The following is a 22,081-nucleotide window of genomic DNA, read 5'->3' on the forward strand; positions in this document are numbered from 1 at the left end:
TAGTAATTTATCAGTTCAGTCATATATTTGTAATTTATTACATTGATGTAAAATCGTAAAGCCGACATGAACCTAACATATTTTGATCCTAGAAAAACATATTATTGTAAAAATGCGGTGGATGTTTACCCTAGAATTTGACATGTTTTGAAACCGCGGCTCCACACGAGCTCTTTCATTATCCGCGCGTGTGCGCACGCAAGTCGCCGACTGAGGGTGTTCTTTGCAGAACGACGACAAATCGAGCCACCGTGAAAAGCTATGGATCGGCACGCGTTGAGATGTTTCCACAACCTACTGTGATAATGAGATAAAACACGGCTTAAAAGCAACGAAAAACTTGATAGTATCTAGTGTTCTTATCTAAAACAAAGTGACAGTGGCCGCTAACGAGCTATTATCCGAATAAATGTCGCAAATTTTGCCTTATTAAAATTGCCTTATTTTTGTTTCCAACGAAAGTTTTCCTCGCCTAGCTAAATTTTTACAACGCTTACTATATCGGTGTGTAATGTTCTTTATATGGGTCAATCTCTAAAAGTGCCATTTTTGGATCTTACTCATAAACTAACCTTTTAAAACAAGCGGTATGTATATATTATAAACAAATACAACAAAAACAAAGAATTTAACAAAGAAATACCCTCTAATTTATTTTAGGGCGTACTTCTCCGATTTTTTGACGTAATTATTCGTCCACCTAAATTATTTTAACCATTTTAAATCCATTCAAATATTAAACTGTCACGTGCCACAAACAATCAAACCAAACAACCCTTTCAAAGAAAAATACTCATTACGCAGTGTTGATTTCTGCAATTAGCGAATCATACATCGATACAGCATGTTTATGGCTTTAGTCTGTGTTTAAATTGTGGATAATTCTATGCGAAATAACACAAAGGATTTGTAAAATGACCTAAGAATAAAAATCAATTCTGGATTTTGTTTTCGTCCGCGATGCCCTATTTATAAATCAGTTCCTAGAAAGAGGTTAGGAATTATTGTTAAATGTATTTCTGCTCAAGAGTCTTTATATATTTAAAATTTTTATTTTTTACCGGTTTTTTTACTGGGTGGTGAATTAATTGTAAAATTTATAATTGTACTAACACTATTGTTTTTTAAAGTTGGTCGGTAGTTAAAGACTCTGTATCATAATAATATATGAAGAGTACACTGCAAAAATGGAAAATATCAATCAAGTACAATTGTGAGAAAATTGCATTTAAAGGTTTAAAGCACCACATTTTAGTAATATGTTACTTTTGGTAACTTCCCATATATTTTTTAATTGTTAGAATGTTTTTTCTTCTCTTTTTTTGACTAGTAGCTCCTGCGACTGGAAAATTTTCAAAATTTTTCTTTGCTTTTGGTCCACAAAATGTCTTTAAATGCCGCAGGTCTTTAAATTTAGCATCCGATATTGGTAAAAGTGCTAAAAGAAACATTTTTTAATATCAATAATAATGATACACTTACCGTTGTATAATTTTTGTGGCAACTGAAATTTGCTTTTTGGGCATACTTCAGTTAAGTTTTCATTGGTTCACGAATCACAGAAGATTCCCAATGCCCATTTTAATTTGATCTGTGTTCCACTGTTAGGGGATGAGCCTCAGAAATTTTAAACTCTCTAGTAATTGATGGATTCGACCGTTACTTGATGGAAGTTTATTTTTTCTAACAGTAAAACACTGAAAACGTTTGCTTTCTATACTTTCACAAAATTTATTACAACTATGTGACTACAGCAGTTTCGGCAGAGTGCCCTTCTCAAGTGATTTAGTTTACAATGGTTTGCCTATTTAAAATCTTTAACTGAATAGGTTGAGGAGTGGGGAGCTGTTTGTCTCGAGTTGGTCATTCAGAATTATATCTGTATTTTTCAATTTATTAATTTCCATAGATTCTAATAAAGATAGCTTAAGGCCTTTTTTTGAATATGCAGAATTTGAAACTGTTCATTAAAAGAATGATTATGATCTAGAAGGTGAAGTGCGTATGTAGAAGTGTCTGTTTTTCTATTGTTGAAAGCCCTTTTGTGTTCTGCTATCCGTTTGTCAAAGGTTCTGCCAGTTTGACCGATGTAAGTTTTCGGAAAGTCACCACAAGTTAGTTTGTACACACCACTCTGTAGTTGCTTTCTCTTTCGGCTTTTATTGTTCTTAATATATTTACTTAAGTTGTTGTTAGTTCTGAAAGCTGGTGTTATTCCTTTCTTTTTTATGTATCTGGCTATTTTTGTTGTTATCTTGCCAGCATATGTTAGAGATCAGAAGGTACTGGGTTCTTTCTGTGGTGGTGGATACACTAATTTCAGGGCTTTCTTATGGAGATTTTGGTTTAAAATTATGTTAACTGTTTGTTCGTTATAGTCATTGTTTACTGCTATTTGTTTAATGATGTTTAGTTCTATCTCGAAGTTATTTTTTGTCATGGGAATTTCTGTCAGTCTATGTATCATGCTATGGTAGGCTGCTAATCTCTAGTAAGTCTTGATCCAAATGGACATTTCTTTTTGTAATAACAACCCCGACGTGTTGACCAATCCCTAATCATTGGTTGATCTAATTCAATCACCTGAAATGGAGAAGGCTTGGTCCTGCACGTACGCATTTCAGTAATCCAATCTTGGGGGGTCTTTTGACCTACCAATGCCATGTTTCGATCACACTCTAAATACGAATGCCCCGCATGTGAAAAGTGAGAGTGATGCTTGCTAACCTCTTAGCAATGTGAACAACGTAGTGAAAGGAACGGAATATTGTAAAGTTTTTATTTTGTCCGCCACATGATATGTCCGCCACACAAAATATGGCTAAGTGGCGTACGTTTTCGTCAAGACAAAAAAATATAAAATTATGAAAAAATGAGACAACTTCATTTGAGCGTTTTCCTCAAACTGTTTCTGGATAGCAATAAAAAATTACCGTTGACATCGTATGAATATTAAAATAAATGAATGTTAAATGTCTTTTTAGACCGATCAAATAAAATTACAATACATGTAAATCAAAATGTAATTCCGTACATGTTGGAATAAATTTTTATCAAAGTTTAGGTTAAAACTAAAGATATTTTCAAGAAAGTATATGACTCATATGAGGGGATCATTGTTTAAAATAATTAAAAATGGGTAATTTTTGCTCAAAATTTACTTTTTTAACTGCTACGGCGATTCATGTTTTTATTTAGGTTTTTACAATTTTTTTCTGCAAAGCTGAAGAAAAAGTCTTTTATATAAGACTTACTAAATTAAATTTAACCCTTAATCTATTTAAATAATTATAAATCAAAATTGAAAAACAAATTTCCAAAAAAATATTATTTGCATTATAAAGAAGCACTATGTATAAAACATTTTGTTTTGCAGAAAAAGTTGCGCTATGGTAGATACCAGTATAAATTGAAAAAAAAAATTGGTTAATAAATATTGAGTAGTTTGTGAGATATTTAATTTGTTTATAAAAGACCACCATTTTTTCAAATGCAAAAACGCGGTTGTTGCCGAAAGATTATACAAGTTTTTAAGATCTCATTTGGTTTGCTTTTATGTATATTTTCGATAAATGTATTGACACATCAAAATTTCAATTAAACACTCCTCCAAAATGGCGTTTAAAAATTGGTGTAATTTGTTTAAAAAAATTTTTTTTTAATAACATCACTGGGATTAAAAATTTTGAAATTAGTTTATGATATTCGTGTTCCTGGTAGTTTTTGACACATTCACAAGAGAAAAAATATTTTCTAGAATCTTTTTTGCCGAGATAGCTTTTCTAACTTTAAGAATTCATAATTTGTTTATTTATCAATATTAACATTTACCCCCTCCGTGGCTCAGTGGTAAGAGTGCCTACCTTTGGATCGAAAGGCCCGAATGGTCGTGAGTTCGAATCTCACCAGGGTCAGAAATTTTTCGTTTATTATAAATTAATAAATGAAAATAGTTTCTGTCCTTGTGGGATCGGTACTCACCGGAGGGATCACAGACGTTCGGATACAATTAGCGTCTCTTTGCAAAGACAATGACGTCGACTTTGCAAAGTAACAAGACACTTACTCAACACACACACACACACACACACACTACACATGACACTAGGTACCTAAATGTAAAAATTTACCGTACCTACCATGCCAATGGCCATTAGTTGTCGAGGCATTAGCTAAATAAAAAACATATTAACATTTAAAAGTGTGTGAGTACATCTATTAACCCTACTACTTAACAATCCCATTTATACAGATAATACCAATTGTAGAATATTTAGAAAAATAATGATTTATAGCACCTTAAATGAAAACTTTTTACCTGAAATCCATTTCAATGTTTTTTTTTTAAATTTGGGGTCGCATATAAAAATAATAACATTTGCATGACCCTTTTGCAATAAATATTCATTAATTTGTTATAAACAATATTTTTCTCAAAATTTTTTTTTTCTAATATTGTGATAAATAAAAGTTGGCACCAAAGATAACCACAAAACAGTATTATAACAAATTTTTATTTTAAAAATTTAACAAAATAAAAAAAAAATTGTTAAAGAAACAAAAAATTTTTTCTTTTAAATTTTTTTAAATTGTTTATAACAAATTGACGAATATTTATTGTAAAAAGTGTCATTTAGATGTTATTATTTTTATGTGCTATCGTAAACTAAAAAAAAAAAACATTGAAATTGGTCCATTATTAACGAAGACATTGCAAAGTACTAGTGCACCACCCTTCATGAAAAAAGTTTTCATTTAAGGTCGCTATGAAAATCATTATTTTTTTAAATATTCTAAAATTATAACTCTATGTATTAATATCATTGTTGAGTAGTAGGGTTGATCGATGTACTTAAGCACTTTAAAATGTTAATATTGATAAATAAACAAATTATGAATTTTTAAACTTGGAAAAACTATCTCGGCAAAAAATGGATCTAAATTTTTTTTTTCTTTTGTGTGTCAAAAACTACCAGGAACACGAGTATTGAAAAATAATTCCAAAGTTTTTAATCCCGGCGATGTTATTAAAAAAACGAATTTTAAACAATTTACACCAATTTTCAAACATCATTTTGGAGGGGTGCTTAATTGAAATTTTGATTTGTCAATACATTTGTCGAAAATGTACATAAAAGCAAAAAAATGAGACCTTAAAAACTTGTATACTCTATCGGCAACAACCGCGTTTTTGCAATTGAAAAAATTGTAATTTTTTATAAACAAATTAAGTATCTCATAAACTGCTTAAAATTTATCAACCATTTTTTTTTCTGTTGTTAAATGTATTTCCGCTATATATTAAATTTTTATATTTTTTTAATTGGTAGTGAATTATTTCTAAACTTTATAATTCTATCAACACTATCAGTTTTTAAAGTTGACCTGTAGTTAAAGAAACTGATCTGTTTACTTAACCTGTAGTTAAAGAAATCCGTGAAGACAGCTGATTTTGCTTCGTTTTTTAAACAATCGTAAAAAGTGAAAAAAAAAAAATATTTTTTCCCTAAAAAACGTTTCTTATAAATTCTAAAGAAAAATGGTTCAAATAAAACTGATATATTACCATAAAAAGTTCTTTAATTTTGGGGATTCCAAATTAAAATGCATAAACAATTGACTGAGATAATTGCAAAAATCCCTTATTTTTGCAGTAATTTATAAATGTTAATAATTTTGTTTTTTGCATAATGACATAATACATCTACTTAAAATTGTGACAATTAATTAGCTAAAGTTCAATATTAGACTACGAGTTTATAAGTTATTTAATTTATTTATTCCTGAGGAAGATTATACAGTGTGTCCACGGTTGGGGTGCCCAAGAGGAAAAACTTTTTTATTTTCAATTTTAGCGAAAAATGTCATTCTTGGTAAAAAGTTTTGCTTATTCTAAAACCCATTAAAACGAAATAAAATTCAAGTTTTTCAAATTCTGCTTAATTTTTTAGCCAATTTTATGTAAATCCCTATAAAGTTTTGCACTAAGTTCGAAATCGTAACAATAATCTAGTGTTACCAAGCCACAATTAATATAGCTTAGTAACTGTCAAATCCGATAAATAATTTGCGAATTGTCATTTTTTTCGACAATGTTAAGCGTTCAATTAAGAATTTATCTTGTGATAAATTTCATTATTAAGATTATTAGATTAATAATTATTACTATTTAATTATTAAATAATTGGGTGTTTCACGGAGAACGACAAAGTCTGGCTTCATAATCCAAAGAAGCGAAAGGGTTGTTCTCCAAAGTTATTATTTTTACAATTTCGAACTTAGTGCAAAAATGTATAGGGATTTACATAAAACTGGCTACAAAATTAAGCATGATTTGAAAAACTTTTTATTTCGTTTTATGGGGTTTTAGAACAAGTAAAACTTTTTATCAAGAATGACATTTTTCGCTAAAATTGAAAATAAAAACGTTTTTCCTCTTGGGCACTCCATCCGTGGACACACTGTATATACAGTATGGTGCAAATGAAACGAATAAATTTGTTATTTCGTAAACCGGCGACTTTAAGGAAAAATCACGAATCAGGTCAATTTTTATTTTTAAATTATGACTTTTGGCATATATGTCATACTAATGACGTCATCCATCTGGGCGTGTTGACGTAATCGATGATTTTTTTAAATGAGAATAGGGGGTCGTGTGAAACATTTGAAATGTTATTCAATTCTATATTCAGTAATGTAAACATTTACATAATTATTTATACAGGGTGCCCAAAAATTTTTTTAAATTAATTTTTTTGACAAAAAAAAAGAAGAATTTATGTAATTTGTTTAATTCAAAATACATTTTATTGCTGTCAGAAATCAGAAAAAAGTTTATATCACAAATAAACATTGCTTTTCGATTAATTTAAATGTTCAAACTTCCAAGATGCAGGTGGTTGGCGGGAGCTGGCATGAATATTGAATTTAATCGAAAAGCAATGTTTATTTGTGAAATAAACATTTTTTTTTGTTTTTGGGTAACAGTAAAATGTATTTTGAATTTAATAAATTACACACTTTCTTCTTTTTTTTGTCAAATAATTTAATTAAAAAAAAAGAATGTGTGTGTACTTTGTACGCACGTAAGAAGTTATACTTCTATTATAATATAATTTCAACGAAGTAAATATACCTACTTAACAGTTACAATACAAAAAATTAACAATAATTACCAAAAATGAACCAAAACTTAACAATGCCAAATATTAAAAAAAAAAGAAAAAAATATGAATCGTCCGGGATTTGAACCCGTAATCTCGCGATTTTTTTATCTCTGGTCCAATGCTCTACCAACAAGGCCATCAAGCCGCATGCTAGTTACCTTTCAGATATACATAATTATACATCACGATGACAAGTGAAATATAAAAATAGATGTTTTATTATTTTACGCCCAAGGAAGACAAATCCAAAGACACAAAATTATAATACAAAACCTTTTAAACCACCTTTTTCAAATTGCGCAAGTTGTATTATTAATATTAATGTTAATAAATGAAATATAAACATTTTGACGTTTCACAATTTGACAATTCACTTTTAACTGCAGTGCCTTAAAATTTTTAAAGCACTAGTGCCTTAAAGTATTAGCATTTTGAACGCTGCTATGGAGTCCTAAAAATTGCATTTTTAACACGTTTGTAGAAAAATATATTTAAAAACACTAATATATTCTTTCCACACCTTTTCTGGACTGATACATACATAAATTAAAACATTTTGAAGTATAACTTCAAAAATATAATACGAAAACTATTTAAAAAGGCAGTATAACTATTAACTAACCTTTGTTGTTTCTCTTCCCACAAATTTTAAAACGCAACAACCATACATAACCAAACCGTCAACCGTCCAAACCACAGCTGCGCTACAGCTGTCATATTGGATAATTATTGACATGTCATTTGAACATCCAATCAGAACAAAGTTATAATGCGCATGCGCCGGGATCGTAGGTTTTAACATATATAAATTCACCCTCATATCGCGCGTAAAGAAGTATAACTTCAAAAAATTTTTGGAGATCTTGTACAAATAATTATATAAATGTTTATATTACTTAATAGAGAATTTAATGACCTTTCAAATGAGCTAGAACACGACCCATATTCCTATTTAAAAACTCATCGATTACGTCATCACACCCAGATGGATGACGTCACTAAAATGACATAATATATGCCAAAATATCATAATTTAAAAATAAAAATCGACCTATTTCGGGCTATTTTTCTCTAAAATAGCTGGTTTACGAAATATCGAATTTATTCCTTTAATTTGCACCATACTGTATATTAACAACTGTACTTTCTCAAACAGTCACTCTAGAAGTATTTTGCTGATGGGTTTCCTATACACGTTTCTCCATTAAGTAGGATGAGAGCTGTTTTTTTGACATTTCGCTTCTTCATGTCTATTTGTTTCATGATTATTAGTAGACCAGGGCGCATCTGTAAAAATATTAGTACATTTGGACGTTGAGAGGCGACTTAAAATTTTTTGCAGAAATTGCTTAAAAATAACTCAAATAATAATATTTGAGTTATCCTCCCTCTCAAAAAGGTCCGGAACATTGTTTAAATAATCAAAATGTCAAAAAATGAAGGAAAAATTCGATATTTTTCTTCGTTTTTTGATTATAACTTTAAAAGTATTTATTTCCGAGAAAAGTTGTACTGACATAAAAGTTGCATAATATTTTCTACAATATAGAATTGGTTATAAATTAAAAAATAGTCACCCTTGTTGTAAAATAGCAATAATTGCGAAAAAACCATACAAAAACAAGTATTCGCATTTTACGTTTTTCAACCATTTATGCTACACATGGGACCTTCATATTTCACCCAGAAAAACTTTATGATACAGTAAAACAATACTGTAAATTTCATTAAGATCAGTTTAATAGATTTGGCAAAATAAATTTTGCAATCCAGCTTTCGCAAAAAAATTCATTTTTTCAAAATGTTACAGGACTGAAAATAAAGCAGATAGCAAGTTCAAATTCTTTTGCTTATAGAAGTGTACTACTGTACCTTTCATTTGCAATTTGCAAAACTAAAATCGATTAACAACCACGGCGTCAGGAATTTTTAAATAAACATTAAATATTGGTGCTACGCGCAGGACAGCGGATAGTTTGCTCTGATTGGGCATTCCAATGACCTTTGATAATGATTGACCCATTTAAATTTTTATTATATTTCGATATAAATAAATAAATTTGTTTATTGCAAAATAAAAACACATACTCTATCCTTCGAAATAACACTTTTTTTAGCAAAAACTTTCTTTGTTCATATATTTTAACTTGGAGAATAAAAGTTTATTATTTTTAAACATATGCAATTGTTTAAACAATATTTCACATGCAATAATAAAATTAGTTTGATTTTTGTGGAATTAAAACATTAAAATACAACAAAATATAGAGTAAGAAAATAATGTATTAGATAAAGACTGGAAGAAATTTTGGTGGAAATCAATTTGTGTGAATCGAACACCGCTGTGCTGCGCGTAGCACCAAAAATTAATGTGTATTTAAAAAATTTCCTGCGCCGGTGGTAATTAATCGATTTTTATTTTACAAATTGCAAATGAAAGGTACAGTACACTTCTATAAGCCAAAAAATTTCAACTTGCTATCTGCTTTATTTTCAGTCCTGTAACATTTAAAAAAAAATGAATTTTTTTTGCGAAAGTTGGATTGCAAAATTTATTTTGCCCGATCTAATAAACCTATCTTAATGAAATTTAAAGTGGTGTTTTACTATATCATAAAGTTTTTCTGGGTAAAATATGAAGGTCCTAAGTGTAGCATACATGTTTGAAAAACGTAAAATGCGAATACTTGTTTTTGTATGGTTTTTTTCGGAATTATTGCTATTTTGCAACAAGGGTGACTATTTTTTTAAATTTTTAACTAATTCTTTATAATAGGAAATTTAATTACGCAACTTTTATGTCAGTACAACTTTACTCAAAAATTCATAGTTTTAAACTTATAATCAAAAAACTAATAAAAAATCGAATTTTTTCTTCATTTTTTGACATTTTGATTATTTAAACTATGTTCCGGCCCATTTTGAGCGGAAGGATAACTCAAATATTATTATTTAAGTTATTTTCAAGCAATTTTTGCAAAAAAATTTGAGTCACCTCTCAACGTCCATCTCAAAACAGATGCGCCCTGGAGTATAGTGCATCTTTTCATTGTACTCTGTCCGTTGTGGCAGGCATATTTGTATATCTGGGATTTCTCTTAGTCTTTTTTCTTGATGTATGTTTTATGCTCGTTTGGCTGGCACTTAGTGATCTTACAGTTTCTCCCACGTAGGAATTGTTGGATTTACATAGTATTTTATAGATGCAGTTTTTGAATCCTTCTTGTGTATTATTGGGTTTGGTTTTGTACAGGATAGAGCTCAGAGTAATACCGGATTTATACTCAGCCCTGTTCGGCAGGGAATTGGACAGGGAAGTGGGCAGCGTGAATGTGTAAATAGCTCAATCGCGCTGCTGCTCGTCATGCTATTGCTATTGCACCTACATACCCCAAGAGTCGGTTTTCTGTGGCGGAAGTCAAAGGGAGGCAGCGCGAGGACGAGTGGGTATTCACATTCAACTACTCTCTCTCTCTCTCTCTCACGTGCCGCCGGCAAAGCGTCAAGTGAGTAAGGGAGCAAGACGATGCTGTCATCACATTCCTTTCTTGTGAGTCATTGGGTAATGAGTTGTGAGGACATTGACGAGGAACGGCGAGGAACTGATGTAAACACCTCACTCGCATCGATATCGTATTTCGGGCAATATTTCCGTCAACGACAGCAGCAGTGGCAATAGCTGAGTATAAATCCGGCATAATAGTTGTTTTCAATATAGTAGTGATGTTGAACTTGTTTCCTATCTTTTTCAATTTTTCTGATAAGCCCTTTACATATTGTGATTAGTATTATCATCTTTGAGTCCCTTCCTGTGAGTGCCTCTAGAATGCTTGTGGTGTTTTGTTGATTCTTTTCTTGTGGAGTTTCCTATTTATCAATGACAAATGGTAGTCATTTTTAGTCAAAACCTTTGTTATTAGATTTTTTCTTCATGTAATATATTTTAAGTAAAACAGGAGCTTCAATCCATCATACTTTTAGGGATTTGATAATGCCTTTTTTGATGTATACGCTGTGGTTGAAGTGGTTATTTAAATATTTTTTGTTCTTGTGGGTTGGTTTTCTGTGTATTTTGATGGCATAATATCCTGTGTCTTCCTTTGTAACTTTTTCTGCTAATCGTACAATTTTATAAGTGTTTCTTACTTGACCCATTCTTACATACATTTTTGGCTACACCAGTTATTGTTCTTCTCATACACTCTTTTATTTTAAGTGTTTTTAATAATAAACTCATAATATAAACATATCATACATAATTATTATACATAAGTATTAAACATAGCAATAAACAAATTTATTTCTACATTTGGAAATTAGAACAGGGCTGATCTGTGAAAAAACGTTTATTTTTGGATGTGAGAGGTGGCATTCGGATTTTTGCAGATAAAGTTAGGTGACAACTTCAATAATAATAATTGACTTATGCTCCTTCTCAAATATGCCCGGAACATTAATAAAAAAATTAAAATATTAATAAATTTCAAAAAACATCGATTTTTTTCTATTTTCTTTGCTTATAACTTTAAAACGATTCCTTTTGGAATAAAGTCGTATAAAAATAAAATAAAGATAATTGAATTTTATATGATATACGACTGCTTAAAAATGTCTTAATATATTACCTTTTCTGCAATATAGCAATAAATACAAAATAAGGGGTCAAAATAAGCCTGTTGTTGTTCGAAGTTTTTTAACCACTTCTGTGGCACTTAGAACCTTAGTAATTCGCTTAGAAAATTACTATAGCATACTTAAGCCATCTACCAAATTTCATTAAAATCGACCTAATAGATTTTGCATAATAAATTTTCAATCTAATTTTTTTAAAGTTCAAATTTTTTAAAAACTTTCTGAACAAAAAGTAGACCATTTAGAAGTTGGCTAATTTTATTACACATAACGAGGCGCTTTATTTATCTAATACAATTTACAGAATTAAAATCGGATTATTTAAGCGGCCTCAGCAATGTCTTGAAATTATAAACAGTTTTTTGGCTTATCTATGTTACCGTTAAAACCCGATTTCAGTTAAAACCCGAATTTACTAGGAAAAACTAGTTTTAACTATGCGCTTTAGACAATTCTAGTTTTAACTAGTCAAAACTAGATTTGACTGCTACATTCAGTTAAAACTAGAAATCCCGAACGGATTTCATTTAGAGCAGTTCATATTAGTTCAAAGTAGCTTTTTTGGAATTATTGGCGAATACCAGTTAAAATAATTGTTGCAAGAGACAAGTAGGTATGTATTACGGCTTGTTCGGGGTAGTGTTAATGACGAAGGCGGCCGGTCGGTAGCAAATTAATGTGTGAAACTGTTGATTGTTTTGCATCGTTTTTATTGGTTATATTACACCACTGTGTATTATTCACCATTAGTGATAATATCGAAGATCATATTGAGATCAGAGATATAAAAACGTGAAAATAACGTGTTTTGGAAATGATTTTACAAATGGAACAGACAGAGAAGAAATAAAGTCACTACAATCTTGTGACCAAAAGCATTACCTACATACATATAAAAAATTAATGGTCGAAGTACAAGATGTGGATCTGTCTGCCAAGAAAACACCATTACAAAATCGAAGACTAAAATGACTTAGAATTATTGAAGTTGGCGAAATAAAAAAGTTAGCTTCTAAAATTGATCCCATCAAATATTATGTACCTGTCGAAAATATTTTTGGCATAATTGAAGCAGAGCATGTTGCTATTTTTCATGGAAATCGGGATAGGTTGAAGACTGAAACCGCCAGGAAATAGGCAAATATAACTTTTTATTGATATGATCAATACTTTTATACCAATGTGTGAAACCTGCCAACGGAAGAAGAGTAAAAATATTAAAACGACGAGAGGTCTTGTGCCAAACCTATATTGCATTCAGAAATGAATAGTCGCTGCCAGGTAGATTTGATCGATATGCAATCACAAGAGAATCGCATATAAACTACTCTGAATGAAATCCATTCGCGATTTCTAGTTTTAACTGAATTTAGCAGTCAAATCTAGTTTTGACTAGTTAAAACTAGAATTGTCTAAAGCGCTTAGTTAAAACTAGTTTTTCCTAGTAAATTCGGGTTTTAACTGAAATCGGGTTTTAACGGTAACATATACAAATATGTAGCTTTGTTTAACAATTAATTTTTATCAATGCTAATAATCAAAACCGGTATAATTTGACTTAAACTTTCAAATGCTGTAAGCAGAATTGCTATTTTATTTTTTAATCAAAAGTTTTTTGGGTTCAAAAATTATTACAATTCTTCGATTTTTTGAAAGTTCAACCAAGTTTATCTCGAAAACTATGCATCCCACGAAAAAACTTGTAAGAACATTTTTTGGGTAGAATTACTAAAGAAATACAAAAAAATGTTTTGTTTTACGAAAAATCGCTGTTATGTAATTCCTCAAGTTCTTTGTTTATAACAATATTATCGACATCCGGATCAACACTGTTACCCAAAATATTCGTGCTCTACGGATCAAAATACATAAAAAAGGCTTGGGTAAGTCCATCAAAACTAATTTGTTTATAATTTGTTTTAATTTTGTAAGGTGTATTATATATATAGAGCGCCTGCTTATATGTTAAAAAATTAGCAACCTTTAAATGGTCTACTTTTTGTTCAGAAAGTTTTTTAAAAATTTAAACTTTTTAAAAAAAATTAGATTGCAAAATTATTATGGAAAATCTATTAGGTCGATTTCATTGAAATTTGGTGGACGGTTGAAGTATGTTATAGTAATTTTTTAAACGAATTACGAAGGTTCTAAGTGCAAACAAAGTGGTTGAAAAACATTGAACAAAAACAGGCTTACATTTTTAACCAGTCATATGTCATACAAAATTTAATTATCTTTATTTTTATTTTATTTCTATACGACTTTGCTCCAAAATAAATCGTTTTAAATTTATAAGCAAAAAAAGTAGAAAAAATTCGATGTTTTTCGAAATTTTTAAATATTTTTTTTTTTTTATTAATGTTCCGGTCATATTTTAGGAGGAACATAAATCAATTATAAATACTGAAGTTGTCACCTAACTTTATTTGCAAAAATCCGAATGCCACCTCTTACATCCACCTCAAAACAGATCCGCCCTGGTCTAAATACAATAATTAGAAACGGAAACCTAACTGAAATAACACCTTTTATTCAAAATAAAATCGCATTTCTTAATAAAAATTAAATGTAGAATGTAGAGTCACCAGATAGGTATAGTCTTCTTTCCCTGTAATTAGGTCCCACTAATGTTGGCAATGACATTGCCGAATTGTTCATAGTCTTCGGATCGAAATAGTTGTTCGGTACTGCGTATTCCCATCTACTCGCAAATGTTCGTGCCATTACACTATGTTCTTATACTATCTTGGTCATATGTTCACGAAATAATTTCCATGTTTTCTTAACATTTTAGGTTATACCTATTCTTTTGGACCAAGTGGAGGCAGGAAATCCGGAAAGACAGATTTCAATGCACTCCTCGAGCGGCAACAGCAGGATTCGTCCGCAAATCTAATCACTAACAAAAAATATTGTGATTCACGAACTTGAGTGCTTTACCATGTCAGATTAGGTTCTACTGGTTTCTGTAATTATCTTCAGGCTTTCTGTATTCCGTCGAAACAAGGCGGAAGTCGTAGTTGTCAATTTTCGCGTTTTTTTAACTTTTAATGATATTGCAGTGTGAATTCACTTGTTCCACACACACGTCCGTGACTTCCGTCCTTGTATGGCACCGTAACATTTTACAAGACCTTTCTCCTCCCAAATTGCGTTACATAATACTTACGACCCCTAATGAAGAACAAAATATTGATGATTGTTTTATCAATTATGCATTTTTCTTAGAAACACGAAGAGTATATCCGTGTATGTTCTTTCTACATTAATACATTCATATTCAACTATTTTTTGTTCAATATTTTGTCGCCTAGCCAGATATAATTATTAAAAGTAACGATTCTGATTTTTGTATAATTCTTTCTCTCAGTTTTTTCCATCTTTTGTAAGTACATTTATATTTTGCTGTAGTTTGTCACTATACTTTAGTTTTATTGAAGTTCCAACAGAACTTTTTGCATACAATCAAGATAATTTTCTTAAAACATGCAACGTACTGTATTCTTTTAGATTATTACTAACTAGTTTTATCGATCTTAAAATTGCGACAAAGTAGGTTGGAACAAACCCCAATTTTTCTGATACCAGTAGCCTACATTTGTCCATTTCCAAGAATCTGTCGTTGCTATTATAATATGAGTTCATGGTGTTTTGTTGATCGATACTTAAAAAATATGCATATTAGTTTAAACGAACGCATTCTTTATGGATAGAATTCAGGATTATAAGATATTTAAATGGCATATTTGCATACCTGATATCTTGTTTTATTCTATAGAACGGTACAAATGAAAGGAATAAATTCATTGTGTCATAATACATTCCATTTTTTCAAATATTTTTAAACACTTTGATTTGTAATGTGATTACGGAAACAGTAATTTTGTCATACTAAATCTCGGATCTTAGATATGATTGATTTGATCACGTTAATAATGAGCTGATCAAGGTTACAGTTGGTGCCCAACGTTGGGTACCAATTTAAAACCCTTATCCGCGCAACACATTTTACTTACGTACACTCAACGAAAAAGGTACGTAATATCAATAAAAATGTTAATTCAGACAACAAACGCAATACTTAAAATTTGTCCAATTCTTGGTTTTATTGGGACAACAAAACGATGTTCATCAATTCATTATTTTCGTTCGTTGAGCCAATGTATTACGTTTATTGAATGGATGAACATTCATTATGTATACCATAATATCACTTTATTGGTATTACGAACTCTGTTCACTGAGCCAACGAACACTATTTATTGATATTACGAACTCTGTTCACTGAGTCAACGAACACTATTTATTGAAACAACAACGTCGTTAATTGACCGACGAAGACGATTCGTTGTGTCAATAACAGTGTTATTTCTCCTAACGTATTTCGTTTATTTCTACAATTATTTCCGTTTATTGTTACAATTAATTCCGTTCATTCCCACAATAAATACGGTTTTTCTTACAATCAATTCTATTCATTCTTACAATCAGTTTCGTTCATTCCTACTATGAACGTATTTTATATTAATAATTACTGAATGCAATAGCCCAATGTATGATATTAATTGATTAATAATAATTTTTTAAATCCCCCTTTTTTGTCCTTAACCTAAAGGGCTTTACAATGTGTGACTTTTCATATCATTTCACTTATACAGTGTACTGGAATAAGTGTTACACTCCCCCCGCCCCCTTATTAACTTATTTATTTTTAGCACATAAGCAAAACGCTCGGACAGGTCGATTTTTAAAATAATCAAAGTATATTATAACATCAATGTTTCGAACTTTACACGATCCCTCTTCAGATGACAGGTGCGGCGTAACTTTGATTTTTTTTAATGAAAAAGTACGTCATGTGACCGCTTATTTAAAAGCGTTTGAAATAGTGATTCCAAAAATGTATAACACTTTAATCCTTTTTGAGAGCGCAGGTGCAAAATTTCGATCGAATTATTTTTAAACGCATTCATTTTTTTTGGAATTCTGAGAAAACTAATAAGTATTTTTGAAAAATTTAAACGCAGAATAAAATATTACATTATTACCGAGGGCAGAAAGTTCCTTAGAATAAACAAAAAGTTTCTGTTAAATGGTATGCCTATTTGAAATTAAAAATCATACTAAATTTTCTCTTTTTCACCCCTGTGACTTATTAAAATAATCATTATAGAGGTTCTCAGGGACTTCAGACCCTCGATAATACTGTAATATTTTATTTTGCTTTTAAATTTTCAAAAATAATAATTAGTTTTCTCAGGATTCGAAAAAATGAATACATTTAAAAAGAATTCGACCGAATTTTCACGATAATAGACACACAAAAACTTCCTTCTACTACGGACTACACTTGAAAACGAAATGCAATTATTATTCGGCACTTCGGTAACACAGAGAAGCTAGGGGTATCACGATAAGGAAAAGCCGTTAACTTTCAAATGGTCAAGCAAAACATTTATTGTCTCAACAACTACGATTATTGTCACAATGAACGCATTGATTGTGGGTATTAAATGATGTAGTAGATTGATTAATGCATTCGTTGTCACAACAATCAATTTACATATATTCAATAATCATATATTACTCTATATTAACAACATTTGTACATTGTTTTAATGAAATCTGTACGTTTTCACGATAAACCAAGGTAATTGCTTGTCATCTACGAAATCAAGAACGTGAGTTGCTGCCAGAATTAACAGTATTTATTAAATATACGAAACTAAGTTATTGGCTGAATAAATTGACTGTTATTGATTAATGTACTCTAGTTATTCTCACAATTATTATTCAATCATTGTGACAATAACCAAATACATTCGTCAATGTCTAAAAGTTCGTTGAAACAACAAATTAAATTGTTGTGACAACGAAATACTATTCAGTAATCACTGTTAATCAATATTACGAACTAAATTTTTTTGAGTGTAACCGGGCAACTCGGGTCCGTTGGGCCCACCACTGTCTTGAATGTACTATTCATATTTACCCATATATTTCTAATATTATTTTTTGATTTTTTTATTAAAGTTAAATTTAAATTGTCTAGATTAAGTATGCTACTATAGTATGCGGTCTACCTCGAGGGTGCGATCTACCTGAAGGGTTTGCAAAAAATAATGAAATGCAAGAAAACTTTTGTAGAAAAAATATTTATTCACAAGTAATAAACATTTGCAAGGTTATGTTTTTTTCCTGATAAATAGTATTTCTGAAAGTTTTGGTTGACTTGATTACACACATCGCGTATTGCTGCTAATTTGTCGTTCCTTCTCCGTTCAGACCTCGTGTCCTTACAATCAAATCGAACAAATCTTAGAAAATTCTTGAATCGTTTTAACCCTATGGTAGCTTTAAATATTATAGTATGTCCATAAAATTTACTCCAAAGTATATCTATATTAAGGATGTTGGCACTCAGGTGCCCTGCAGTTAGTAGTAGTCCGATAAAGGCATATGGCTCTGTAGAGTCGCAATATTTCCAGTTCTCTATCCCCAGAACTTTTTCGGCTTCTTTATTTGTACACTTTACTATTTCGTTCACAATTTTTTCGTCCACAAACAAACAAAAGGAATCAACAGGATCATCTACACTTTGATCAGGGGCTCACATTACTTTGTGCACTTTGCGTTTTATTATGTCGCAGGATCGCATACGTCCTGTCGGTTGTGGTTGACTCTTCCAGTTAATTCCATCCTTAGTTTCAAAAAATACACACTTTGAAATCTGGGACCTTGTAACTACACATTCTTCTTCATCATCACTCAATACTACTTGCTAATTATCCTCTTCACTTACTTCCGAAAGATGATCTTCAATTTCAGAATCAGTTTCAATGCCACCTACTTCAGGAGATCCTTCATCATCGGAATCTTATACATTATTAGCAATATCTTGCAGTTCTGCAGCTGACAGTGGTTTTTGGGACATTTTATTAGCACTATCTACTTTCACTGCAATTCAATATAATTTTAGAAGCTTAGAAGCATTTAGAATATATTGTAAGCACCTATTTTAAGCATCTCTTTGATGTTCATATCAAAGAGATTTTACATTGTTTGTTACACGTTTAGACTTTATTATTGGATTTCCGGAATCATAAAAGTCGTTTAGATAATCCACAAAATCATTACCTAACTGTCAGATTAACTTCTGTAACAAAGATTTAGGCTTTAGGTATAAATAAAAATAGGGTCCGACGGGCCCTTGTTGCCCCTTTACGTGACAAAATTCTTTCGACGCAATAATTTTAAAAAATTTTAATAAATATTTTAAATAGCTCATGACTATGTTGAAGGAAACATACTTCTAAACAAATTCAGTGATGCATAAAATTCAATAAATTTCTTTTATCAGTTTATGATAAAACAATTGACGTCTCGGGCCCGTTGGGCCCACCTTGCCCGGATAAGGATTAATGTCCAGTTTTTGAGTCCATATTAAAATATCGAACATATGTAGCAAATTAGAGCTCCTACTCTCCGTTCTTATCTAAGGCCTTTGTCGTAGAGAATTGTTTTCATTTTTACAAACGCATTTCTTGCTATTTCTACCCTGGTCCTTATTTCTGTTGTTTGATCATTATTGTCTGAAATCCAGGTTCGTGGGTATTTGTATTTATCAAGAATTGTAGTTAGTTCAGAGCAAACTATTTTGCTAATTGTGGATAGTTCAAAAGTTCAAAAGAATGTGTGTGTACTTTGTACGCACGTAATAAGTTATATTTCTATTATAATATAATCTAACTTCATATTATGATTTCAACGAAATCAATATACTTTTATACTTTAAACAGTTTTTTTGTATTGTATTTAAATATCAAACTAATTTTAGAAAGAACGAAAAGAATACCAAAAATTAAAAAAAAAAGAATATGACTTTGTCAGGCTTCGAACAGGGGACCTTTCGATCCCTAGGCGAATACTCTACCGATCAGCTACCACCGCTTTTGTATTCAGTCGATCATTTCCCGGATATAATTACAATCACGGTGACAGATACATTAATTGAAAATAAACATTTTCAATAATACTTATAAGGAGGAAGACAAATCCACAGATATAAAAATTATAATAAATATATTTACTAAAAACACTAATAATATATTCTTTTCACGCACACCTTATTTGCGCTACATAACTTAAAAGATGTAGCGACTAATACCATACTGTCGGTGTGCGCAGGCGCCAGGGAATGTAAAAATTTACCCTCGTACCTTAAGAAGTATAACTTCAAAAAAATTATATTAAACTAATACTAGGAAGTACTCAACCAGCTCGAAGTCGGTTGCCGTTATTTAACAATGTAATAATATGTTAATTAGTACAAGAATAATGAAACAAAATAACATAGTTTCAAAAGTTATGCATCACCTAAAATTATTCTCTTTTTCGAAATTGATTTTTTAATGAACAGATTTACGGATTCCCCTTATTTTTTTGTAACTATTTTAGATTTTTATTTGCTACTTACACTATACTGGGTGGAATAAAAGAAATGTTTTCCTTATGTTAAGTTTGAGACATCCTGTAGGGAGGACAAGGTACAAATGTGAGTTATCATAGAAATCGTGATATAGTGTTATGTTTTGTGAACATTTTGTTTTTTAAATGTCCCTGATATCTTTAGAAACAAAGAAAATAGACGGTTTTATTCTTTAACATGTGTTTTAACTGAAACAAAAGTTTGAGACACCCTGTAGGGATGAGAAGGTACAAAGGTTAGAAAATATTAGAAGGTACAAAAATTAGAGAAAGTACATCAAAATTATGTTGTAGTCTCATATTTTGTGAACATTTGATTGTTTTAGTTTCTCTGATATCTTTAATAAGAAAGAAACTAGACGGTTCAAATCCTTAATATGTGTTCTAACTGACGACATGCGATACGTATGTCTTATCATACCACTAAGATGAAATTATTTCCTATATGTGAAAGGAACAAAGTGTTCACAAGAAGTTCTCTGTGCAACGTACCTCTCGCTCTTTAAAGAGCCTCCACGTGAACATCAAATACGTACTTACTCTCAAGGAAATTCCACTTGAAAACATTACAGAGCCTCCATTAAACAATCTCGTCTCTCTTATGTTACGCTGTGCATACCACTCACTTGGTCGACAACTAGGCTCTTAAGGTGTCGACCAGAATTGTTAACGTTATGTGCCTTTCTGTTTTAAAGGTTTATTACCTGTTATTTTTTATTGTTATTTTAGTTTTGTTTCATTTAAAACACACGTCATGTTAAAGAATAAAACCGTACAATTTCTTTGTTTCTAAAGATATTAGGGAAATTCAAAAAACAAAATGTTCATTAAACATAAGACTGCAATATGATTTCGATCTATATCCACACTTATACCTTGTCCTCCCTACAGGTTATCTCAAACTTAACATCAGAAAAATATATCTTTTCTTCCACCCGGTGTCAGTTCAAAAGAGAAGTTTGAGTAAACCTTTGTCCAACTACCTAAATTCCAAATACCAATCTAAAATAATAAAAAAAAATTAGCAGAATTCGTTCATCTGTTCATGAAAAAATCAACTATGAAAATGAGCATAATTTTCTATATCCCTAACTTATACCTCGCAGTGTATACACTGGACGTAATGAAATTAGCTGGTTAATTAATTATACTCGCAAGGAGTGAAATATAGTAGCTTTTTCTTCTTCAGCCCGTTTGCATTCACTCCTGGACAAAGGCCTCCCATGAGTCCTCCACTCTCTTCTGTTTTGTGATTTGGTGCCAGTTTCTCTTCAATTTTACTTTGATGTAATCTAGCCATCGTTTTTGTTATCTTTTTCTACTATGAGTGTGCTCGCGTGGTTTCCAATATACAATGTTTCTCGTCTACATGTCGTGGTTTTGCCGTGCCATGTGGTCTACCCAGTTCCATTTCATATTCGCAATTCTTCCAATTACATCTTCCACCTACGTCCTGTTTCATACGTCCCCATTTATATGTTCATTCAGAAATACTCCTGACATGGTTCGTTCGATGGCCCTCTGTGTTGTTCTTAATCTGATGGGTGATAACTCTGTAGGTCTTACGATCTCCATTCTAAAGGTCCTAACTGGTAGTATACAACTGGAAAATTCCATTTTACTTAGATTTATTCGTATCTTTTCTTGTTTCTCAACACAATATTGAGCCTTCCTACTGCTGCCCAATTCAGTCTGATTCTTCTAGTTATCTGGCGAATGGATTTAGTGTCCGCAGTCATATAAACCCAAATAAGCAACAACACGAAAAAATCAACTATGAAAATGAGCATAAT

The 22,081-nt window shown here is 30.9% G+C and overlaps 1 protein-coding gene across 1 annotated transcript in view; it reads left to right on the forward strand.

The window, feature by feature from the left end:
• The first annotated feature begins 242 nt into the window (after positions 1-242).
• Positions 243-22,081, forward strand: part of LOC126881865 (potassium voltage-gated channel subfamily H member 6) — a 1,259,880-nt gene continuing 1,238,041 nt past the window's right edge. The window contains exon 1 of the mRNA XM_050646514.1: positions 243-587. The gene's annotated coding sequence lies outside the window, so the exon portion shown is untranslated. The remainder of the gene's footprint in view (positions 588-22,081) is intronic.

The sequence above is a fragment of the Diabrotica virgifera genome, chromosome 3 (genome assembly GCF_917563875.1).
Source record: "Diabrotica virgifera virgifera chromosome 3, PGI_DIABVI_V3a".
Taxonomy (NCBI): Eukaryota; Metazoa; Arthropoda; class Insecta; order Coleoptera; family Chrysomelidae; genus Diabrotica; species Diabrotica virgifera.